Source organism: Lichenostomus cassidix, chromosome W, assembly GCF_008360975.1.
Source record: "Lichenostomus cassidix isolate B80296 chromosome W, HeHo_3.0, whole genome shotgun sequence".
In the NCBI taxonomy this organism is placed as follows: Eukaryota; Metazoa; Chordata; class Aves; order Passeriformes; family Meliphagidae; genus Lichenostomus; species Lichenostomus cassidix.
The window spans coordinates 7852487-7878488 of record NC_139510.1 but is presented as its reverse complement, the minus strand read 5'-3'; the positions used below and the strand labels follow the sequence as shown (position 1 = coordinate 7878488).

Below are 26002 nucleotides of genomic sequence, written 5' to 3'. Positions count from 1 at the left end.
TTACTTCTCAGGAAGTGGCTGGACATCACTAGTGAACACTACTATATTTTTGTTTTCCTTTGTTTCCATGTACCACATTTGCTTTTGCTTTATTAAAGTGAAGTTATCTCAACCCACTGATGCCTTAAAAGCTGGTAAAAATAAGACACAGACACAGCAGTATAGGGAAAAAGGATATTACCTTGGTTTTAATAGGATCCCAGGTGCACTCTTGTCGAAGGTGGAATCACGCCGAGGAGCACACTGTGTACAATGCATATACAATTTTATGGACTTTACAAATTAGCATATCTATCTAAAATCCCCTAATAAGAAACCTAACAAATGAAGCAATTGTCTGCCTATTCTAATTATCCCCCCCTAAATGAGGCTACAATCTAGTTTACAAAAACATGTTCCAGAGAGGAGGCTCTGTCCAAGGTTGGAGCCTCTAGTTCTGAGATAGTAGGGATGTTTCGTCTTCCCCAAAGAACTCCGAACTAGGCTAAATATCAGAGTACAAGGGTTATAAGTATGTAGGGCTAAGGTACAGGGAGTGAAAAGTACAGGGAATGGGAAAGGGTATAAAATATATAAAAAGGGTATAAAAAGAGTATAAAGAGAAAGGACAAAAAACATCAGGCATCACCACAAGCTTTTTCCATCTTATTTTCTTCCCCATGTTCTGCTGCGGATGGGGAGTGATAGAGCAGCTTGGTGGGCACCCAGTGTCCAGCCAAGGTCAACCTACCACAAACCCCAACTCTCTCAGTCTCTTCATAGGAGAGACGTTCCAGGTCTCTGATCATTTTTGTGGCACTCCTGTGGACCTGCTCTAAAAGGTTAATGTCTTTACTGTGCTGAAGACCTGTTGTGGGTTAGGTTTCTCAGGGAATTTCTTCCCATTTGTTATCTGAAAAAGATGCTGGGAGAAGAAGGCGGCGGTGATGCCCGGGGGAGGGGGAGGGGGATGGGAATGAATAGAAGGTGATTGAGTTAACAAAAGAGTGGCTGATGACCCTGGCATTCCAGTGGAGTCCTTTCAGAGTTTGTGAGTTTTGGCTGGGGGGGTAGGCTCTTCTGCTGGAGGTTTTTCGGGAATCATGGCATAGAATTGCCGCGAGAGGTGTTGGAGCTGGTCTGAGACTTCCTGGGGGTTGGGGGCTGCCTGCTTTCCTTCCGTTGTGGCATAGGGGAGAGCAGTCACGTGCTGCAGGAGTTGTGCATTTGGCTCTGGGACTTCTGCTATGCTGCAATTTGGACTACTGATTTACGGAAAAAGAGGCAAAACTTCACAACCTATATAATTTTACGTTGTAAAGCAGGTATGTTTATTGCAGCGCCGGGCAGGTGGGAGGTAGCCCTCCAAAGACACGCGCGCCGTCAGTCCCATATAGCTCGGTATATACATGGTTACATTGTTACGCATTCGTGGAATTTCTCAATCCGCTTATGCATAACCTATCCCCGCTTCGTAATATAATGAGTTCAAAAGTCATTTCTATATCCTTGCACCTGCGTACTTCTGTTTGGTGGGGGGCTCCGGGGGTCTTTTCTGAAAAAGGACAGGAGGTCCTCTTCAATGACTTTTTCACCTTTCTGTTTTACGCATGTGTTCTACGCATGCGTTCTGAATCTCTGTCCAAAGGCCAAAACAACAGATTTGATTTTTTGCCAGTGTGGAGGTTCCAAAGTATCAACTGGATCATGGTCCTTGTTTGGCAAACACAGTGAATGTTAAGTAAGCAGTACTCTATTTATCAAGCAGTTTCCACAAGTTATTCTTTAACTTCTAATTCCTTTGTATCACTACAACCGAATCAGCCTGTTTTTCCCTGCTTCTGCTGGCTGCTACTTGGTAGTGCTGAGATCAAACGCTGTCCATGAATTTGCAAAAGGAGCAATTTCCTCCCTCCCTCCCTTCCTTCCTTCCTTCCTTCCTGGCGCCAGCTAGGGGAAGCGTTGCACCTTTTTCTGCCACGCCAGAGCCCGCCTGCGCCCCCTGCCGGCTGCGATCGAACTACTGCACCTTTCCTGCCTCACCTGAGCCACCATCACCCCCTGCCGGTTGTGGTCGTAACTACACCAAAGGGGTAAACAGTGCTTGGCAGGTGGGAAAGTTCTGTTAATGTGTTGTTGTTTGGTCTGTTCTGTCATATATATATATATATATATATATATATATATTCTAGTAAAAAACTGTTATTATTTTTTATTATTTTTCCTACTTTTTTTTGTTTTTGTATGGAAGCCCCATGATTTTCAGAGTTATAATAAATGGGAGGGACGGGTCTTCTTTTCCATTCCAGGAAGGTTGTGCCTTCCTTGGCAGACATTTCTTTATTAAACCAAGACAAAATCCCAGAGCTGGACTCAGTTCTCCGGGTGGGATATCACCAGCACAGAGTAGAGAGGCAGAATCATCTCCCTTGACCTGCTCGCCATGCTTCTTTTGATGCAGCCCAGGATATGGTTCTCTTTCTGGGCTGCAAGTGCGCATTCTTGGCTGAATATGAGCCAGCAGTGTGCCCAGGTGGCCAAGAAGGCCAATGACATCATGGCTTGTATCAGAATTAGTGTGGCCAGCAGGACCAGGGAAGTGATTGTCCCCTGTATTCGGCACTGGTGAGGCTGCACCTCGAATCCTGTGTTCAGTTTTGGGCCCCTCACTACAAGAAGGCCATGGAGGTGCTGGAGCGTGTCCAGAGAAGGACAACAGAGCTGGGGAAGGGTCTGAAGCACAAGTCATACGAGGAGCAGCTGTGGGAGCTTAGGGGGTGTTCAGTCTGGAGAAAAGGAGGCTGAGAGGAGATCTTATTACTCATTACAGCTACCTGAAAGGAGGTTGTAGCGAGGTGGGGTTCAGTCTCTTCTCCCAGGTAGCAAGTGACAGGACAAGAGGAAATGGCCTCAAGTTGCACCAGGGGAGGGCTCAAGTTGTGCCAGGGGAGGTTTAGATTAGATATTAGGAAACATTTCTTCACTTAAATGTTGCGGTTTAGAGGATGTTGCAGCAGACTTTACCCTAGAGCTTCTCTACCCAGCCCGGTTCAGTGCCTCAGTGCTCCAAACCCTCTGTCCCAGGGCTGGACACTGCGCTCTCACCGTCCGGGGAGCCATGAGGCTAGCTCTGGTTCGTCTGCTTCCACAACCGGCGGTGATAAAGGAGGCGAGGAGGGTCTATGCGTTGTGTCCATGGAAGATGTTTATTCGCATGGTGCAGCAGAGGCCAACGACCTCCCCGAGGCAGAGATGCCTCGAGGGCGAAGGCCTCACATGCACAGCCACGTGTGGTGCATAAACACACGTGGAGCATAGACAGCAAGATGGCAGAGGGTAAGGGGTTTAATAGGGAAACAGAGAGGGGCAGGGACAACACACAGGCCCAGTGACCTCTGGGTACAGGGGAGGTACAGGGGCGGAGTTAGGAGTACAGGAACCAATAGGGGAAACCCGAGGGCGTGGCCAGGGCCACGTGGGGTTAGGGTACAGGAACCAATAGGGAAAACTGGGGGCGTGGCTAGGACTATGTGGAGTAGGGAAGGCAGGACAATAGGTGACAAGTACAGTCGTTAAGAAAGGGGTGTGGGGAACTTGCAGCTATTATCACAATACTTAAAGGGTAGTCAGACATTGGAATAGACTGCCCAGGGAAGTGGTGGAATCACCATCCCTGGAAGTGTTCAAAAGGCATGTTTATGTGGCATTTGGGGACATGGTTTAGTGCTGGGTTAACAGTTGGACTCAATCATCTCAGAGGGCTTTTCCCACCTTTATAATTCTATGATTCTATTGGTAGCTCATGTCCAATTTTTCATCTACCAGTATTCCCAAATCCTCTACGGGGCTGCTCTCAATCCATTCATCCTCAAGAAGTGCAGGAAGATTCTGGCTATGCACTTGTGCTGTGAACTCAATGTTAAATCTAGGGTGATGCATCATTGCTAGCCCTTAGGCTTGTTTTTAATTTTTATGATTTTTTACATGTGTCAAACAGCTCCTGTGGAGCCCCTGCAGCTTGAGGCTGCTGCTGCCATTGCTCCCCTGGTGTGTGAGGTACATGGAGAGGAGTCTGGCCTGGGGAGCCTAGCAGTGCCCTGAGAGGCACTGCTGGTGGGTCTGAGGTACAGGAACTGCTGAGGAGGTAAGAGAGCTCGTTATGGGTGGGTATGTTGTCTACAAAAATCAGATTCGTTACCCGGTGTGCGACAAGCCAATAATTATGCACTTGAGAGAGACATTGATTATTTATTTCAGAGTTGCGCAAGCCTGGGTGCCCGGTGGTCTTCCTCAAATCAAGCACACCAGCTATCAGAACTTTTTACTATTTAAACTTTTTAGCCAACAAAGGAATTAGTGTTCATTGGCTACAAATTACATAGTTCTCTTATTAATTGGTAGTCTACCTTCTGTTGGTTAATGATTCTCTCACTTCTTATGTTAATTAGTCTACATGCTCAGTCTTTCTCTTCTTTTGGGTCAGTGGGTTTCTTGGGTCAGTGGTCCGTGAGTCAGTGGTCACAATCTCCCCCTGCCAGAATTACCTTTTACCCAGTCAGAGCTGATTTCAACACAGTTGCTGAGTTGGCTTTATTAGTTTCTTTCTTATCTTAGGAGTTCTGCCAAATATCCTTGTGGCCTGTAAATTCTGCATTCTTTGTGTCCACTATCAGTGGTACATCCTTCTCCCCAAGCTTTGGTAACCTCCCGCTGTGGCTAGCACAGGTTTTTCCCATGAGAAATTTTCTTGTGTTTTATAAATAAAGATAAAGTTTGGATGTTGTTGGAACAGTGTCCCAGAACTTGGACAGTGCAGGCCTGGCCAATCAGGCCTAGGGGAAGGCTTCTGACTGACCAATCTGGGTGACTTTTGAGAACTCTATATATGTGATGAAATCAAAACAATAAAGGTCATTCCTTCTTGCCACTGAGAACTGGTGCCTTCATTACTCTGCTAGCTGCTCAACAGCGACATCCCTCTAGGTCTGAGATCATTGAAGCATGTCAAGCCCCAAACCTCAACAGGGCAGTTCTACCAACAAGTAATTTTTTTTCACACCTGGACATCACTTAGAGCTTGTTAGCTGCTCTCTGTTTTACAGATTAAATCTTCCTTCGTGTTGATTAGGCTTGAAAGTATACAAAGATCAAAGAGTAAAGAACATCCTTTCTTGAGAAAATTTTACATGTTCCATATTTTGCAGCAAGTATGTGCTGCCTGAGTAGTTGGTGGCCCTTCATGCTAGTGCCTCTTTGAGAGAGGTGGTGACAGGTTGGGAGAAAGGAGACTGCATGTGGGTACCCCTGAGGGGGGCAAATCACAGAATAATCTGAGTTGGAAGGGACCCACAAGGATCATCAAATCCAACTCTTAAGTGAATGGCCCATAAGGGGATCGAATCCACAACCTTGGTGTTAAAAGCATCATACTCTACCTCCCATCCCCAGCCATGAGGCAACACCTTGTTGTGAGACCTGTATGCATGTCTCCAGCAGCGAGCCTTGTGGAAACAGGGGACCGGCAGGGCAAAGAGCGGTCCTGTGCATGTGATAGGGAAAATGTGTGCTAATGTCTTTACAAACAATTCCATGGGTGAGGGTCTTTAGGAGAAATGGGTGTTAATGTCTTTGAAATGGGTCTTAGTGTCTCTACCAACCTCAAGCCGCCCAAGTTTGTTGCAGAACAGAGACAGTTTGACTACAGTTTGAACTCCGGGACTCTAAGGTAATAGACAAATGGGTCCATGTAAAGTCTATTGCAGAACTCAGATAGCCTGAACTTCCGAACTTTGGGGGAAAATAATGATTCATGTTCAAGGGGGTGAATATGTGGTAGGAGGTTCGGGAAGGCTGTACCTTACTAGTACCTCAGCAATGGGGAAAGGAAGAGGGCAATATGCAGTCAGGAGTTTAGGATAAATAGGAGGCTGCGTCCTCCGAAACCTCGAGAGAGAAACCCGACGGGGGTGTGCCCCAGTGAACTCTCCCTTTATTCGAATAAAGTTGCAGGAATCTTCTGTCTCCTTTATGAACACTGGCTTTTCATAGCGTGATTTTATGCACAAATGGGAGCCCGGGAGAAGCTGAGGACGGGGCCGGGGCTGAAAGGCTGGGTGGGGCCGGGCGGCCTTTTCATTGCCATCTCAATCACACCCGAGGCCATGGACCCCAGATTAGGCTGCTGTTGCCACGGTGACCGGCCAGTGGCGCCCCGCCCTCCACCGCGCGCCGGGCCCCGCCCCGGCCAATCGAAGGGGTGGTGGCAGCGGAGCGAGATTCCCTTTGTTCAGCCATTTTAGAAGCCCTAGTGGGTGTCGGCACTGAGCTGCGGAGGCAGAGTACGGGCTGCTTCGCTCCTTTGCTACTTCTCTGCCGTCGGGGTCTGGGATGGTGTGGGTAGGTGTTCGGGCTACAAGGGGCAGGCTGGGACGTCCCATCTCCGGCAGCCGATGCCTGCATGCCTACGGGCGGCAGTCGGGCCGGCTGGGTAGCTGGGCAGCCAGCCGTGAGCCCGGCAGCTGTTATGGGTTTTCGCGCCACCGCTGGGAGGGGAACAATGTGGGCCCGGACCTAGGCTGCCCACTCACTTCCCGCTGTCGTTGGCGGGCTGTGCTGCCTTGTCCGGATGGATGGATGGTGGGGAAGGACACCGAGCATTTTACCCACCTCTCCAGCTCCCTCGGTTCCTCCCAATGCTACAGCTGGTGTCGTCCCCGCAGCCTTGCGGTGAAAGTCACCTGGGGAATATAAGAAAGTGTCCATATTTCCTGCATTTTTTTCTGTGGTATATAGGGTCCCTGCTGTCCAGATCTGTCTAGGTGGGTTTTAATTTTTTTTTTTCCTAAGAAATTTTCGAGAGGAGTGAAATTCCGTGTTTGTTTTATACTTTTGTTTGTTTGCTTCCTTGGGGAGCTTGTTAGTTTAGGTGCTCAATGGAAATAGCTGATGGAACTCGTAAAGCCTTTGTGGAGTGACTGTACAAAAGGCACAAACGCCTTTTGGGGTTGGCATAAATGGGTTACTCAGTCTTCAAGCTCTTTATTTCCTTACTGTGAAGGTAACAATTCTGCTCCCTTGAATTTGCGTTCAGGACCCAAGAGATCCTCCTACTGTGAGGCTTGTTCTGCTATGCACTCTGGCCACTACAGGTTCATAACTTGTTTGCTTGCCTTCTTGTCTGTTTAAGTAGTCCTTGATGTGGTATTTGAATACTTCCCAGATATTGTTTAATCCTTACAACAGTCATTGAACAAAACGTTAACTTGTGTCCCTTTGGTATGTGAATAATTAAACAGAAAAAATATCATACAAGGAGCTTTTGTCAGAATTGGAAAGTGAGCCTATGTTTCTAATTAAGAATCTCATCTATGTGTAAAAATAACCGTTTATAGTCTGTTTCTAAAAGTCCTCCCTTTGCATCTGCTGTGTGAACTGTAGTTATTTTGGTGTTATATGTGGGAGGATGGAGGAAAGCTGCTCACAATTGGGAAGAATAGATTTCATATGATCATTATTGCTTTAGACTGTATTTGCTCAAAATTTTTCTTGAGGAAGAACTTCTTTACTGTGTGGGTGACTGCGCACTGGAACAGGTTGCCCGGAGAGGTTGTGGAGTCACCCTCATGGGAGATATTTAAGAACTGTCTGGAGGCAATCCTGTGCCACGTGCTCTAGGATGACTCTGCTTGAGCAGGGGGGTGGGACAAGATGACCCACTGTGGTCCCTTCCAACCTGACCCATTCTGTGAAAATATCTAGTTAGCTTATACTCAAAGCAATATAATGCAAAGGGATAACTATGATCCTGCAAAAACAGGGTTAAAAAGCAGTTTACTCTCTGTCTTAAAGGTGGAAGGCTCTGGTTAGAATTAATATTGACTAAGGACCATTTTTACCATTGGATATAGGCAGTGATATAGACTTCAGAGACTTATGAAATTGATATAGATGTAAGCACAGCTGCTAAATTGAGCTAAGCATGCCTTGTGGCAGGAAGGTAAAAACATTAATGGTGGATTTATGAATGTAGACTTTTATTGGATTATCTGACATATGTTTCTCTAGCATATTTATTTAGATTGCAGTTTAGGAGTGCTTGTATGCAGATACTCAAGAGAACAAATATATGTGCTTAATTTTAGGTTCATGGTGTAAATCAGAGCAACACCAGGGACTGAGTTAGCTTATAATCAGGTGATAAGTACACACAGAGGTGTCCAGCAGACTGGCAGAGTTGGAGTAGAGTTTAATTCAATCAAATTTCATTCCTATTCCTACTTTGGGCACACCAAGGTGCTATAGCTACAAAGGAGAGTGGCAGAAGGCCAAGTATAATCCTCCTTCATCAAAGCTGATATTCAGAATCTGTATGGTCTAAAGATCAGGGCTGAAATAAATACTGAGATTTTAATTTTGAAATGTTTCATTGATAAATACCTCCTTTTGTAGACTCAGTGTTGTCACTGTCATAAAAAATTGGACCACAGGTTTGTAAAACTTCTGCACCGATCAATGCATTATTGTCAATAGAATTGTGTCAGTGATATGCAACAGGGGGAGGATTTTTCTTTGCTTTGTTTTTGAAAGGGCTAGGACTGTTTTTACCATTATTTTCATGTGTTAATTATGTTGTAAGTTTGAGTAGATTTGACCACAGAAATGAATTTTACTAGTTAATTCAGTTCCAGATTCTATGAACATTCTAGTACATGTAACAGTAGAATATTTTGGTCACCTATTCCACTTGTTTAAATTATTTTATAGTATTGATTTGGATAGCTTTTATATATATTTTGATAGATTTCATATCTATATGATGGTTGAAAAAATGAATATATATTGATATGTATAATATACAGAAGCTATAGGGGCTCAGGATCAGGGCTGTAATTCATATTGAAATGTTATTTTAAAAATATTTCATTGGTAGATATATATTTGTGTAGACCCAGTGTTGTTTGGTTTATGTATGTGATCTATCATGATGAATCAGTGTACATAATAATACATAATAATCTGTTTATACATGTACACGTGGAGGCCATGGAATGTGGCATCTTTTAATGATATAGAAATAAGTTTCCAAACATCAATTTTAGCCTTCAGAAAATTTCCCTTTCCGGAGCAGATTCCAGAGTGTAACGTAATCAAGTAAAAAGATCACTGTTAGCTTTCTGTGTACTGAATGCTTTGAAATTTTGTTTGTGCATATATGCTTTTTTAGTCAAACAAAATTAATGTGTTAAGAAAACTTGTGGGTTTTGAGCCTTGAGTATAAAGTTACTGTTAAATTATTCCTCTATTAAATAATTTAATTTTATATAATGTTTTCTACAAGCCATTGTAAAATCCCTTAAATATTCAAAATATGCTGCTTATGTAGAAGTTGCCATTAACAGTATTGATTTAAATAATTGATCGATGCTATATATAAAGGCAGAGGAAAAGGCAAGATCGAATGTCTTTTGGAGAATAGAAAATAGTAGGTGAGTAGGTACAAAGATGCAAGAAAACTGTTATCCTATTAGAAACCAAAAAGGAAATACTTGCAGAAATTATGGTGAGGTAGCACAGAACAGGGGCTTCCAAACCTAGTTAGTAGGTATATGATCATCTTTAGTAACTTCTGGCATCCAAGGTCACATGTCTTTCTAACCACACAAAACCAGAATCTCATCTATGGCTTTTCTGCTCCCACTTTTCCTACTGGATGTTCTTGTCTTGCAAGCTAGGATTGCAGTCTGATGCTCATACTCACCTTCCCCGTCCATTCACACACCTGCAGAAGTTTACTCTGAATTTTCACTTCAGCCACATCCTTTCCCCTTGCACATGTCTAAATCCTGAATCTTCACTTCCAGCAAGTACAAAGTGGAACCTCAGTTTCCCGTGTGTATGCCATCACCCTAATCCTGGTCTTCCTACTTCACCATGTCCTCTTTCTATATCCTGAACTAGAAGTGCAGGTCTGCCTGGGGACAGCAAAGCTGTTCATTGTTGTTGGATGCAGATGGTGGCTGCAGTAGTTCCTAATTGTGTTTACGGAGCCTTCTCGTAGGACTTAGTAGGCAGTTATTCTGCTGCCTGTGTAAGAGCAATGAGAGCCAGGAGCCGTGGCTCAGTTCAGCATTGAGCATATGTGTTGGTTTTGCTTAGCCCAGTTTTGCCAGTGGGTGGGGAGGGGCACAATGATGGCTCCTGTGTGTTCTGTGTGAATGTTCTGGAAGTTTTTACCATGTCCACCAGAGCCAATCTTTGATGGCTCTGAAGATGATGGACATGCTGCTGGCCAAGGCTGGGCCAATTAGAGATGTTAGTTATGCCTCTGTGATAACATATTTAAGAAGAAATCAAAATAATGGGTGAATGCACTTCTTTTTAGCCAGAGGAGGAGAGAATAGACAGCATATCACAAAGCAGACATGAGTGGTATGTGCACTGTAGTTTGGCCACCTTATAGAGAAAAAAGGAAAGTCAGTAGCAGACAAGTGTGGAGAGACAAGAGTAATTCTCATTGGAGAATAAAAAGCACCATTCTGATTTTTAAACCAAATAAGCTAAATCAATGCAAATGTCCAAATAGATGCCTTTATTTCAGTCTGCTTCACATCGGCTGAGCTTGAGTCCATTCCTTCAAAAAAAAAAAAAAAAAGCGTAAGCCAGCCTTAAATGTAAAGAAATTGTTCCACACAGAATTTTGAAAATTGGTACATAGGCAAGTTTAAGCTAAACTGATATAATTTTCTTGTGCAGTCAAGCCCTGAGCTATGTGCTTGGAAATTAGGAGGGATTTTACTGCACTCTGTTAGGTGTAATGTAGGTAAGTGGAGTTGACATAAGAGGTGAAAGTTTCAGTTGTTGAATCAGGTCCATAAGTAGTTAAAAACAAAGATGATCAGGTTTGAATGGACCTTTTGAGCGCATGGGAACCAATTGCATTAACAAAAACACTAGAATAATGTAATTACATTCTTCACTCTTCTGTGAGAGACTAATCAGCACTAGGTTGAAAACACTGGAGTCTGAAGACAGATGCTATTGGAGCCCCATGGAAAAGGAATTAAGGTAGACAAACTGATGAGAGGAAATGATTGGTTAAAAAAAATAATGGTTTTGTGTTACTTGCACAGTGCATATATGTATGTGTTTGGGTGTCACATCTTGAAATACCTGTTTATTTTAAAATCCTTTAACCTTTGATATGTAAAAATCCAGTTGGTCATTTGGTCACATTATCAAACATCTTCAGACATCTTCCCTTATAAAGTCCTCCTATCTGTAGAAAATACTATAGAAACTTGTATTTCTTGACTAAAAACTGGGTAATGCACTGTAATTTCACACAATGTTTTGCTTCTGGAGAATACCCTATTACAGTTGTTCTCTTAGCCAATGAGTACTTGTAATATATTTTAAAATTTATAATATATCTTTCAGCTTAGCAAGGAAGCATATTTTAGGTTAGACACTGTCCATTCTAGTGATTCTCTTAATTTCTTGGAGATTGCACAGAATCAAAATAGCAAACAAAAATTAAATAAAGCACAATTGGCAGTATTTTCACAGCTTCCTTCATTTGGAGTGTACATTTCAAGGTGTGCTTTGTTTTGTTTGCTACTTATGTTTGCAGTCCTTTAAAATGTGGATTGGAAAAATGATACTGATAAGGGAATTTTGAGACAGAGGATAATCTTGCGTGTAACTACTACAGAGTTCAGTCATTAATAGTTGTACAATGTGTTTCAAAAATTATATCGGTTTCTTTTAGATAAGAAAAAATGAATATGTGAAGTTGCATGCTTTAATATTTTTCAATTTTAAATGATGGACTTTTATATCTGGACATGAGATTAAAAATCAGCAGACATTGAGATTATTGCCATTGCTTTGTTTCTTTTATGCTAAGAGGGCCAATGGAGCATAGTGAGGCTTTGATAACCTCAGCTCCACTGGGGCGGAACTCTCCCTGCTTTTAAAAAATAAGCAAATAAGATAGCAGAGGCTGCCTTTTGAGGGTCTTTTTGTAGGTCTTGCTTTGGATAAGCATATTTCAGGATGTTTCCAAATTCAGAAGTAATGCAGATTTAATTGGACATAAGAATGATTTAAAACTTTCTTTGCCACACTTCTCTCTTAAAGTTTTGGAGAAAGAGAATACCCTTGAAAACAAATAACTATATTGATGCCTAAAAAGCTGGTAAAAATAAGATGCAGACACCGCAGTATAGGGAAAAAGGGTTTTACCTTGGTTTAATAGGATCCCAGGTGCTCCCTCATTAAAGGTGGAACCACGACGAAAAAGCCCCCGGGTACAACGCGTATACAATTTTATGGACCTCACCAATTAGCATACCTATCTAAAATTCCCCAATAAGAAACCTAACAAATTAATTGCCCCCTTATTCTAATTATCTCCCCCCCAAAAAGGCTACAACTTAGTTTACAAAAACATGTTCCAGAGAGTAGGCTCTGTTCAAGGTTGGTGCCTCACGTTCTTGAGATTGTGGGGATGTTTCATCTTCCCCAAAGAATTCTGAACTAGGCTAGAGTACAAGGGTTATAAACATGTAGGCTAAGATACAGGGAGTGAAAAGTACAGAAATGGGAAAGGGTAAAAAGTATATAAAAAGGGTATAAAAAGAGTATAAAGAGAAAGGACAAAAAAACATCAGGCATCAATATCCTAAATTATCTGAGGTCATAAAAGTTGAGCTTATACTATGATAGAAATTTTAAAAGCTGGCCTGTGAGTTATTAATTTTCGGAGTTACTATTTTCACAAGAAACAGATGATACTTAGATTTTTACATGTAGGGAAAACAATAATAGAAACAATAACAGAAAATAAGATTTATCCATTTGGCAGCAGTGAGAATTAATTTCTATTTTTCATCCAGTTTTTTTTCCTGCTCTTGTTTTATCTAAGGTTAATAGCAGAAATCATGAGGTGTTAGAATTGAGAGATTTGGTGATAAAGTGATAAATAAGGAAGTGAGATGTTCATTTCAGGAGTTACTTAGTGTCGTGGTTTGACCCTGGCACCCGCAACAGCTGCTCGCTTGTTCTCCCCTGCCACAGCTGGGCAGATGAGAGTGAAAAAAAAATTAACGAAGCGGTCATGAGTCGAGATAAAGACTGGGAGAAAAACACTCCAAGGGCAAAACAGGCTCAACTTAGAGGCGCACAGTGAATTTATTACTAACAGAGACGGCGGAGGATAATGAGAAGTAAAATAAACCCTTAAAGACACACTTTCTTCCCCCAACCCCTCCCTTCCCACTAACAGCGCAGTGGGGCGGGGTGTGGGGTTTCCATCAGTTCGTCACCAGGATCTTCTTCCACTGCTCAGGGAGAGGAGTCCTTCCCCTGCTGTGCCTTGGGGTCCCTCCCACGGGAAACAATTCTCCAGCGTGGGTCCAAATCTCATGAGCAGCAGTCCCAAAACTGCTACAACGTGAGTCTCCTCCCATGGGCAGACAGTCCTCCCAAAACTGCTGCAGCATGGGTCACTCATCCACGGGGTGCAGTACTCCAAGGACAGGCTGCTCCAGCCTGGAAGCAGGGGCCCTCTCTCTCGACTGGGTCTTCTACTGGAACACAGCCTCCTCTAGGCATCCACCTCCTCTGGCGTGGGCACCTCCCCCACGGGCTGCAAGTGGATCTCTGCATTCCCCATGGATCCCATGGGCTGCAGGGGGACAGCCTGCTTCACCGTGGTCTTCACCACGGCTTGTGGAGGAAATTCGGCTCCGGTGCCTGGAGCACCTCTTCCCCCTCCTTCTCCACTGATCTTGGTGTCTCCATGTTGTTTGCCTTACATATTCTCACCTCCTCCTCTTCTCTGGCTAAGAAAAACTGTGTGTGCCTTTGTTTTGATTTTCTTCTTAATTATGTTATCATAGAGGCGTAACCAACATCTCTAATTGGCCCAGCCGTGGCCAGCAGCATGTCCATCATTCAGAGCCATCAGGGATTGGCTCTGCTGGACATGGTGGAAGCTTCCAGAAGCTTCACACAGGAGCCATCTTTGTGCCCTGCCCCCCAAAAAAAAACCTGGGCCAAGCAAAACCAACACACCCAGTATAGAGGAATTTGATATCTGTGATAAAACATGACATCTATTAGAATAAATTCTTGAAAATATGCTATAGTATGTGCTTTTGAGCTCTGGAACATCCCTTGTAGCATCTTCTGTGCAGATTACAAGAGATACCTCAAGTTCAAAGGAAATTGAACAAAGTGGTCATATACAGTGTAATGTTTTCATTGCAATTTAATCATTGGGTCCTTCATAAGATGATATTAATTTAAGATAATAAAATTCATAACACTGTTGTCACACTTTTGTATAGATGAAGTTACTGCAGCATTGCATCTGGAAAAACCTGAATAAAGGCAAGCAATTTTATTTATTTTTTTAACTTGAGTAAAGTCTAAGTGTCCTGTTTACACTAGGTAAGTGTATATTAGGGAAAACTGGTTATTACACAGATGCCCTTTGATATTGTGCTAATTTAGTCATAAGTATGTGTGAGACTGAACTCTGCTTTCCTCAGTTACACTTCAAAGTTCAATTTTGAAATTCTGAAGAAATCCTAAAACTCAGTGTTGGTCTTAACAATTTTCTTAGAATCATGGATTCATTTAAGTTGGAAAAGACCTTTTAAGATCATCAAGTTCAACTGTAAACCTAACACTGTCAAGCTCACCACTAAACTGTGTCCCTTAGCGTCACATCTACACGTCTTTAAATCCTTCCAGGGCTGGTGACTCAACCACTTTCCTGGGTAGCCTGTTCCAATGCTTGATAACCCTTTTTCCTAATATTCAGTCTAAACCTTCCCTGGTGTAACTTGAGGCTGTTTCCTCTTGTCCTTTCACTTGTTGCTTGAGAGAACAGATCAACCCTCTACCTGACTACAACCTCTTTTTCCAGCTCAGCTTGGTGTTGTCTGCAAACTTACTGAGGGTGCACTCAATCCCCTCATCAAGATCATCAATAAAGATATTTAACAGAACTGACCCCAATACTGAGCCCTGGGGAACCCCACCAGCGACTGGCCCCAGCTACATGTAGCACTGTTCACCACCACTCTCTAGGCCTGGCCATCCAGCCAGATTTTTACCTAGCAAAGAGTATTCCCATTCAAGCCATGGGCTGCAGCTTCTGCAGGAGAATGCTGTGGGAGACAGTGTCAAAGGCTTTACTGAAGCTGATAGACTATATCCCCAGCCTTTCCCTCATCCACTAGGTGGGTCACCTGGTCATGGAAGATCAGGTTCGTCAAGCAGGACCTGCCTTTTTTAAACTCACGCTAGCTGGGCCTGATCCCCTGTGTGTCCTGTACGTGTTGAATGATGGCACTCAAGATAATCTGCTCTGTGATCTTCCCTGGCACTGAGGTCAGGCTGACAGGCCTGTTGTTCCCCAGATTCTCCTTTTGGCCAACCTTGTCGATGGGCATCACATGCATTGGTGTAGATGCACTTCAGTTGGGCTATTGATCTAGCCATCTTTTTAGGGGGAGAAGCCCTCATTCCCATGTGATTATTTTCAGGCACTTGCATAGTTTCTGATGAATCAATCACCCCTGTGTCTTTGCTGCCTCATAGATCTCCATTCCCTACCTCCACTGAGATGGCAGAGCAAAGGACCTCGCTAGCATACCCCTCAGTCACATGCCTCCCCCCATCCCTTCCCCCAGCTTATCTGTAGCAAACCTGGTTTTATCCCTTTCCTCCTTCTAATATAGTTTAAAGCTCTTTCAATGAGCCCTGCTAACTCCTGGGCAAAGATCCTTTTCTCCCTTTGAGACAGGTGAACCCAGCAGGCCTGGTGTTGTATAGACTGACTCATGATCAAGAACCCTAAAGTTCTCCCAGTGATACCACACTTGGTGCCAGGTATTGAGCTGCTGGCTCTTCCTGATTCTTCCTTCATCATTCCTTGTGACTGGAAGGATAGAGGAGAACACTACTTGTGCCCCTGATCCCTTAACCAGTAGTCTCAGTGCCCTGAAGTCTCTCTTGATTGCCCTCAGACTTCTTGTTGCAACCTCATTCCTGCCTACCTGAACAATCAATACTGGATAATAATCTGAGGGCTGCACCAGGTAGGAAGCTTTCTCTTCACATCTTTAATGCCCCAGGAAGGCAGCAGACTTCCTTAAGGAGTGGGTCTGATCTGCATATATATACCTTCTGTTCCCTTCAGAAGGGAGTCTCCTAAAATGTTGATATTGTGTTGGTATGCTATGATGATAAGACCAAGTTTTACAAGAGTTTTTTAATTGAGTGGTGTAATTTTTAATCTAGTGCATTTTCAAATTCTCAAAATTATTATTGAAGGTGATTTAAAAGATTTAAAAAAGAGAAAAATAAAGCCTCCAAAAACTAAAAGAAAAAGATTGGCTGCCATGTCATGCAGAAAATAGCCCAAGCCTTTTTGCAATTGAGTATATTTTTTAGTTAATATTTAAATTGCAGTAGTGCCCAGAAGCTCCACATCTGAATTAAAGCTCTAACACATTAGGCAAGTGTAAAAAAGCAACAGTCTTTTTTGCATATGGCTTACAAATTAATTATAAAATAAAAGATAAATGTTCTACAAGAGGCAGATAGAAGGAGAATGAGAACTATGAGACACGAGGCATTTGTGAGCATTGCACCAAAGGAAAATTTCTACATAAAATCTGAGAAAGGGCAGAAAGTATGTTGTGATGCTGCTGGTCAGTAAATTTAGCCTTGAGGTGAAGACTGTAGAATCACTAGCAGGGAAAAAAGCCTAGATTCTGCATCATGATAATATATAACAACTGTTATATAGGACCGAGACAATAATTTGTTCTCTTGTCTACAGATTATTTAATCTGTCAGTGTGGTTTCAGCTCTTCATAGCTTTAAGTTTCATGTAGTGGTTGCGCTATTATTTTAACACAAAGATGATGTGTGAAATGCCAGCAAATTTGTTTAGTGGAGATAGTAAAAGTATTTGCAACAGGTTTTTTATTAAAATAGCCCTAAAGTTCTTAAATGACCTGTGCATTTAAGGTAAATTTAATTATTTTAAATTACATTTCCCCCACTATTTACATTTCTTTTACCTTTGGGGAAGGAAAAAAAACCTTTAAAAACTTTGAAACATTTGTTCTTTATTAGTTGCATTATTAGTCACATTTTAAGGAAATTATTTAACATCTCTAGCTATTTAGACTATAAAGTAATCACAGCTAGGGATCCTCTCTGATTCAAATACAATTCTGATATCTTTCACAAACCTACATTAGAGTATGTAAATGCCTAGAATATTGAAAACTTACAACTCAAGTAAAAATCACAATGAAATTCCTAATTGAATTATATTTCTACGTGTTCAAATTCCTTAGGTTTATGTGGATTTTCTAAACTGAATTAATAATTACTTTAAATTTAATTTTTGGTTTTTAACATTTCTTCATCTGGCATATGTTGCTTTGGAAAAAACACAGAACTTTTCCAAACATTGTTAAAATGACAATATAAAAGCAAGCCTTTACTTGAAAGCTTTCAGGTACACAATATGGAGAAAACCACACCCGGAATTAGATTTGTACAATTTTATAACATCAGGTAATTAGTATAACTAGCAAACATTTTCCAATTAGAAGAGCAGTTGGTTAGGTAATTTCCCCCTGGGTTCTGCCCCATTGGAGTTATTCCAGGGGCTTTTTTATTATGTCTTCTAAGTTCTAGTGGAAAACAAAGTGTCCTTGCTAGCCTAAAAAGCAAGACTAAACAGAATTCCAAGAAGCTAGCATAATATGTGGGAAAGTGCAGCTACTATGCTAAAGTGACAGAGAGTTAGAAATTATACAGCTATGTATTAAAATCTATAAAGCTACAGATATAAAGCAAAAATCTTTAGGCATCATATAAAATGCTGCATTTGAAATAAAATGAGATAAAATAGTTGCTATGGGAACTGGTAGTGCATGTAATGACATTCTGTTGTTTAGGGCTGCATTAATTAACAAGAAATTTTACCTCATTGCTCATCTACACAACAACAATCTCTCTGTGTAGAAAATGTAACATAGCTTTACTTTGTGCATTGCTTGCATTCCTTTACGCTGGTTCAATACTGCTTCAAAGCTGGTATTATAAATGTAAGACTGCTTTTTCAAAAACCAGTGGTAGAAATGAGTGAAGAGAGTAAAAACTAAGAACATGGTAAGAATTATATTGTCATGCATTACTTTTTTTTTTTTTTAACCAGACACTGTAAGTGCATAGAATCATAGAAAGGTTTGGGTTGGAAGGGACCTTAAAGATCATATAGTTCCAACCTCCCCCACATGGGCAAGCACACCTTTCACTAGACCAGGTTGTTCAATGCCCCATCCAGCCTGCCCTTGAATGCTTCCAGGGATGGGACATCCACAGTAAAGAATTTCTTCCTAATCTCCAATCTAAACCTACCTTCTTTCATTTTGAAGCCATTCCTCCTTGTCCTATCACTCCATGCCCTTGTCAAAAGTCCTTCTCCCACTCTCTTGTAGCCCCTTTAGGTACTTGAAGGCTGCAATAAGGTCACTCTGAAGCTTTCTCTTCCCAGGCTCAACAACCCAAACTCCCTCAGCCTTTCCTCATAGGAGGGGTGCTCCAGCCCTCTAATCAACTTGGTGGCCTCCTGTGGACTTGCTCCAACAGGTCCATGTCCTTCCTGTGTTGAGGGCCCCAGAGCTGGATGCAGTATTCCCAGAGGGGTCTCGAGCAGAGGGGCAGAATCCCCTCCCTCGACCTGCTGGCCATGCTGCTTTGAATGCAGCCCAGGATATGATTGCTTTTCTGAGCTGCCAGTGCATATTGCCAGTTCACGTCCAGCCTCTCATCCACCAGCACTCCCAAGTCCTTCTCCTCGGGTCTGCTCTTGATCCATTCATCCTCCAGCCTGTATTGATACTGGGAGTTGCCCCATCCCAGGTGCAGTACCTTGCACTTGGCCTTGTTGAACCTGATGAGGTTCCCATGGGCCCACTTCTTGAGCTTGTCCAGGTCCCTCTGGATGGCATCCCATCCTTCAGGTGTGTCAATTGCACTACTCAGCTTGGTGTCATCTGCAAACTTGCTGAGGGTGCACTCAATCCCTCTATGTCATTGATGAAGATGTTGAATAGCACTAGTCCCAATATGGATCCCTGAGGGACGCCACTTGTCACTGATGTCCATTGGGACTCTGAGCCATTGATCACTACCCTCTGGATGTGACTGTCTAACAAATTCTTCATCCACCAAACAGTCCATCCATCAAATCCATCTCTCTCCAATTTAGAGAGATGGATGTTGTGGGGCTCCATGTCAAAGGCTTTACAGAAGTCCAGATAAATGACTTCCATAGCCCTTCCCTTGTCTACTGATGTAGTCATTCCATCATAGAAGGCCACTAGGTTGGTGAGGCAGGTTTTGCCCTTGGTGAAGCCATGCTGGCTGTCCCATATCACCTCCCTGTCTTCCATGTGCCTTAGCAGAGCTTCTAGGAGGATCTGTTCCATGATCTTCCCACACACAGAGGGGAAGCCATGACTTTTCATGGAGAGTGGCTTGGTAACTCCATCAGCCAGTTCCCTCAGGACTTTAGGATGCATCTCATCAGATCCCATAGACTTATGTATGTTAAGGTTCTTCAGGTGGTCATGAACCTGATCTTCACTTACAGTTGGAGGGACATTGCTTCCCCAGTCCCCATTGTGCTGTCCATCCATTCGAGAGGTGTGGGAAGAGAGGTTGCAGTTGAAGACTGAGGCAAAAGTTGTTGAGTATCTCAGCCTTCTCCTTGTCTGTAGTTACCAGTTTGCTGGCCTTGTTTACTGGGAGGAGAGTAAACTTTTTTTGGCCTTCCTTTTCTGGCTGATGTACTTGTAGAAGCCCTTCCTTGTTATTCTTTGTGTCCCTTTCAGAGTTCAGCTCCAGGTTTGCCTTGGCCTTCCTCACTACATCCCTTCACAAGTGGACTGCATCCCTTGACTCTTCTGATTGTACCTGTCTCTTCTTCCACTGCTTCTGCATTAACTTCTTGCTCTTTAGTTTGACCACTAGGTCCCTACTCAGCCATGCTGGTCTCTTGCTTTCCTTGCCTGATATCTTGTGCCTAGGGATTACTAGGTCTTTCACTCCATGGAAGATGTCCTTAAAAATCTGCTAGCTCTGTTCTGCTCCCTTGACCCTGAGGGCAGTCTCCCAGGGGATCCTATTGACTATCTCCTTGAAGAGCTGGAAGTTTGCTTTCCTAAAGTTCAGGGGCCTAACTTTCCTCCTTACCTGACCCTTGTCCCTCAGGACTGCGAACTCCACCAGTGCATGAACACTGCAGCCCAGGCTGCCTCCAGTCGTGACATCCCCAATTAGTTTGCTTACATTGGTGACCATTGATGCCTTAAAGCTGGTAAAAATATGAGGCAGACACAGCAGAATAGGGGAAAAAAGGTATTACCTTGGTTTTAATAGGATCCCAGGTGCACCCTCATCAAAGGTGGAAACATGCCAAGGAGCACCCCCATGTACAACACATATACAATTTTGTGGACCTCACAAATTAGCATATCTACCTAAAATCCCCCAATAAGAAACTTAATAAATGAGGTAATTGTCCCCCATTCTAATTATCCCCCCCCAAGTAGGACTACAGCCTAGTTTACAAAAACATGTTCCAGAGAGGAGGCTCTGTTCAAGGTTGGAGCCTCTAGTTTTGAGATAGTAGGGATGTTTTGTCTTCCCCCCCAGAGAACCCCCAAACTAAGCTAAATATCAGACTACAAGGGTTATAAACATGTAGTGCTAAGGTACAAGGATTGTTTGTGAAGGGTACAAGGAAAAGGAAAGGGTATAAAAATGTATAAAAAGGGTATAAAAAGAAAGGACAAATCAGGCATCACCATCAGATCCAATATCGCATCCCCTCTGGTAGGGCTGTGGCTAGCACAGGTCTTTCTCGTGAGAACATTCCGCTGTGTTTTATAAACAAAGATAAAGTTTGGATGTTTTTAAAACAGTGTCTCGAGATTTGGACAGTTCAGGCCTGGCCAATCAGGCCTAGGGGGAGGTTTCTGGCTGACCAATCTGGGCGACCTCTGAAAAGTTTATATATATTGAAATCAAAATAATAAACTTTCTCTTTCTTGCCACACTGAGAACTTGGGTCCTTTTCTCTGCTAGCGGCTCAACAGCGACATAGGGTTGTCTATTACTTGGTTCAAGAAGTTATCTTCCATGCATTCCAGGAGTCTCTTGGATTGCCTACAGCTCTCTGTGCTCATTTCCCAGCAGATGTCAGGGTGAAGTCCCTCAGTAGGACAAGAGCCTGCAAGTGCAATGCCTCCTGTAGCTGGAGCAAGAAGACTTCATCAATAGGCTCCCCTTGAAAATGTGACCTATAGTAGTTTAGTGAGTTGACCTTGGCTGGAAGCCAGGTGCCCACCAAGCTGCTCTATCACTCCCCAGTGAAACAGGGGAGAGAAAATAAGATGGAAAACAACTAGTAGGTTGAGATAAGGCAGTTTACTAAAGCAAAAGAAGTGAAAGTTTGCATAAGCATAAGCAAAGGGAAAAAAAGGTTTATTCTCTACTTCACATTAGCAAGCAATATTCGGATGCTTCCCAGGAAGCAGGGCTTCAGCATGCATAGCAGTTGCTCCAGAAGGTAAACACTGTAGAATAACAAATGCTCCCCAGTTCCTCCTCTCTCCCTTAGCTTTTATATCTGAGTTGACGTCATATGGTATGGAATACCCTTTGGTCAGTTTGTGTCAGCTGGTCTAGTTGTGTCCCCACCCAGGATCTTGCCTACCCCTAGCCCCTTGATGGGGAGGGAATGTTGAGAGACAGCGCTGATGCCATGCCAGTGCTGTTCAGCAGTAGCCAAAACACTGCTGTGTTATCAAAACCTTTCCAGCTCCTAATGCAAAGGACAGCCCTGTGAGGGCTGCTAGAGGGAAGTGAACTCCAGCTCAGCAGGACCCAATACAATCTCTACCCCTTATTTCATAGTGTTTGCATCATACTCAGAACCCACATAATTGTTTACATATATATATATACATATATTTATTGTCTAACTTATCCTTTGTATTTACTTCTCATTACTGGAATCCCTTCTTACCTACACATACAACTTAAACTACATCCTTAAACCATCTCTGTATCCCACATAGAAATTTGTACATTTTCATTAACTACTATCCCCTCTCCTTTCACAGATAGATATTATTTTCCCTTTTCATGGGCTTCCTCCATCCCTCCAGATCCATGACTTGGGCTCCAGTGCATCAGGATGGGTGGTCAGGACAGGAGAAGCAGCACAATTGATCATTGTGCACCGACACCAGCCCGGCTTGGGTTGTCATTGCATTCTCCTTGCTCCTCACAAAATTCATTTTTCATCAGTTCATGTCATCCCTGCTACTTTACTTCCTGCAACATAAAACTCAGATTATTTTTCCCCCAAGGTTAAATCTCCTTGAGGCACACACCAGGTCTCCCCATCCTTCTGCATTACCCACCAAGTAAACCCTGGTCCTTGGGCAAAGACAATCCCACAAATGGGTTTACCATTTCTCATGGGAGGAGCAATCCACTCCAACTTCTCCAGCCACTTCCATATGCATAGTATGGGGACATTATCTTCTCCCACAGTGTGTAGGGGTTTTGTGTGGGCAGGACCAGGGCAGTTAGCAGATCCCCTAGTGTTGACCAGCCAACTGGCTTCTGCTAAATTTGTATCCCAGTGCTTCCATGCCCCATTACCTAATGCTCTTAACATAGTCTTCAACAATCCATTATACCTCTCAATATTTCCAGAGGCTTTTGGGTGATAAGGGATGGGATATATCCACTCAATACCATGTTTCTTTGCCCAAGAGTTTATAAGGTTATTTTGAAAATGAGTCCCATTGTCTGACTCAATTTTCTCTGGAGTACCATGTCACCACAAAATGTGTCTCTCAAGGCCTAAGATAGTGTTCCAAGCAGTGGCATGGTTTACAGGGTGTTTTTCCAGCCAGGCAGTCTTTGCCTCTACCATGATGAGTATGTAGCTCTTGCTTTGGCATGTTCTGTTTGTGGCAGTGGTCCTATGTAGTCACTTTGCCAGGCCTCGCCATATCAGAAACCCAGCCATCACCCTCTATTCCAAGGAGATTTTACAGAATCATGAATCAACTAGGTTGGAAAAGACCTTTGAGATCACTGAGTCCAACCTGTGACCTAACACCACTTTGTCAACTAGACCATGCGACTAAGTGCCACATCCAGTCTTTTCTTAAACATCTCCTGGGACAGTGACTCTGCCACCTCACTGGGCAGCCCATTCCAATGCCAAATCACTCTCTCTGAAGAACTTCTTCCTAATGTCCAGCCTAAACCTCCCCTGGCACAGCTTAAGACTGTGTCCTCTTGTCCTGTCACTGGTTGCCTGGGAGAAGAGATCGACCCCCACTTGGCTACAACCTACTTTCAGGTAGTTGTACAGTGTGATAAGGCCTCCCCTGAGCCTCCTTTTCTCTGGGCTAAACCCCAGCTCCTTCAGCCACTCCTCATAGGACTTGTGTTCCAGACCCTTCACCAGCCTTGTTGCCCTTCTCTGGATGTGTTCGAGCATCTCAACATCCTTCCTAAATTGGGGGGCCCAGAACTGAACACAGTACTCAAGGTGCAGCCTCACCAATGCCGAGTAAAGGGGAAGAATCATTTCCCTAGTCCTTCTGGCCACACTATTCCTGGTCCAGGCCAGGATGCCATTGGTCTTCTTGACCATGTGGGCACACTGCTGGCTCATGTTCAGTCTTCTGTCAATCAGTACCCTCAGGTCCCTTTCTGCCTGGCTGCTGTCCAGCCACTCTGTCCCCAACCTGTAATGCTGCAGGGGGTTGTTGTGACCAAAGTGCAGGACCTGGCACTTGGACTTGTTAAACCTCATATCATTGGGTTTGGCCCATCTATCCAGCCTGTCCAGGTTCCTCTGCAGAACCCTCCTACTGCGGTGTTTTTTAAGGGCATGGGCTTCACAAGATGGTGGTGAGCAAAGATGTTTATTGCACAGTGATAATTCCTTATATACTACAACACAAACAGGAAATAACTCTACACTAGAAAGTGCTCCAATTAACTATCGTGTTTCAAAACATTACCTTTTATGGCAACAGGTAAACAATACCTATTAAGGTAACAAACGGTGTTTCTCACTTCTGACAGGTCCAGCAGTTCACAGGCCCACAATGCACTCTTTCCACTTCCCCTGTCACCAGGATGTTTTTTACTGGTCCCAGGGTTTCTTCCAGATGAGAGACAGAAGGTCACTTTGGCTTTCAAGGCCTGTTGCTCTGCTACCTATATCTTGTAACTCCACATCCTACCCTCCAGCAGATTGACACTCACACCCAACTTGGTGTCATCTGCAAATTTGCTGATGGTGGACTCAATCCCCTCATCCAGATCATCAATAAAGATATTAAACAGAACTGGGCCCAACACTGATCCCTGGGGGATGCTATTAGTGACTGGCTGCCAACTGGATGCAACACCATTTACCACCACTCTCTGGGCCCAGCTGTCCAGCCACTTCTTAACCCAGTGAAGAGTGTACTTGTCAAAGCCGTGGGCTGACAGCTTTTTCAGGAGTATGCTGTGTGAGATAGTGTCAAAGGCTTTGCTGAAGTCCAGGTGGCTCACTTGATTGCAGCACATTTCACATTCATGAATAACCTGTGTGATGGCCTCCATGGTCAGACCCACCCCTTGATCACAAGCCCATCTGTATGTTGCATCTCTTCCTAGATGGTCCTGATGTTTCATGGGCCCATTGGGCTATAAATAGCTCACCCTTCCGCTCCTAGTCTAAGCCTACCTGCGCTATTCCAGTCTTAGCAGCCGTATCTACCTGTTCATTGTTGTGATGTTCTTCAGTGGCATGACCTTTGGACACCTGAGCATCTACATGGTGTATCTTCAGAGTCATGTTTTCTACCCGTGCAGCAATGTCCTGCCACAATGCAGCACCCAGATGGATTTACCCCAGTGTTGCCAATTGGTCTTCCATTGCTGCAGCAACCCCCATAGGGAATTAGCCACCATCCAGGAGTCGGTATAGAGTATAGGCCACTTTTGTCATTCAGCAATCTTTGGGGCTACTTGGATGGCTTTCACTTCTGTAAATTGGCTTGACTCACCTTCCCCTTCAGCAGCCTCCATGACTCGTCGTGTGGAACTCCACACAGCAGCTTTCCACCTCCGATGGTTTCCAACTACATGGCAGGATCCATCAGTAAATAAAGCATAACCTCTTGTTTTCTGATAACTCGTTATATGGTGGTGCTTTTTGGGCATGAGTCACCCTCTCAGACAATGCTCCAAAATCTCTGCCTTCTGGCCAGTTCATAATCTCTACCAGGGTTCCTGAGAAAATTGGGTTTTCCCATTGGGGCTTATTATGTAATCAATGCTACCCACTTACTCCATGCAGTGCTGGTTGCATGATGTATGGAGGGGCTGTTTCCTTTGAACATCCAGTGTAGCACGGGCAGTCGTGGTGCCAGGAGGAGACATGCTTCTGTCCCAACAACTTCTGAGGCAGCTCGAGCCCCCTCATAGGCTGCTAATATCTCTTTTTCAGTTGCAGTATAGTGGGCTTCTGATCCTCAGTTATCCTGGCTCCAAAACCCTAATGGTAAACTTTGGGTTTTTCCTGAGGTCCCTTGCCAGAGGCTCCAGGTCAGACCCTGCTCCCCAGCTGCAGTGTAGAGTATATTTTACATGGCTGGTCCTGTCATAACAGGCCCAAGAGCTACTGCATGAGCTATTTCCTGTTTGATCTGCTCAAAGGCCTGTTGTTGTTCAAGGCCCCACTCAAAATGGTTCTTCTTCCAGGTCACTAGAAGAAGACCTCACAAGCTGACTATAACCTGGAATATGCATTCTCCAGAACCCCACAAGGCATAGAAAAGCTTGTGTTTCCTTCTTGTTAGCCAGGGGAAACATAGTTGCTATTTTGTTAACC

General features: G+C 43.6%; 1 protein-coding gene across 2 annotated transcripts in view; it reads left to right on the top strand.

Moving 5' to 3' along the window:
• The first annotated feature begins 6249 nt into the window (after positions 1-6249).
• Positions 6250-26002, top strand: part of LOC146425427 (transportin-1-like) — a 145596-nt gene continuing 125843 nt past the window's right edge. For both annotated transcript variants that reach the window (XM_085041578.1, XM_085041580.1), the window contains exon 1: positions 6250-6375. The gene's annotated coding sequence lies outside the window, so the exon portion shown is untranslated. The remainder of the gene's footprint in view (positions 6376-26002) is intronic.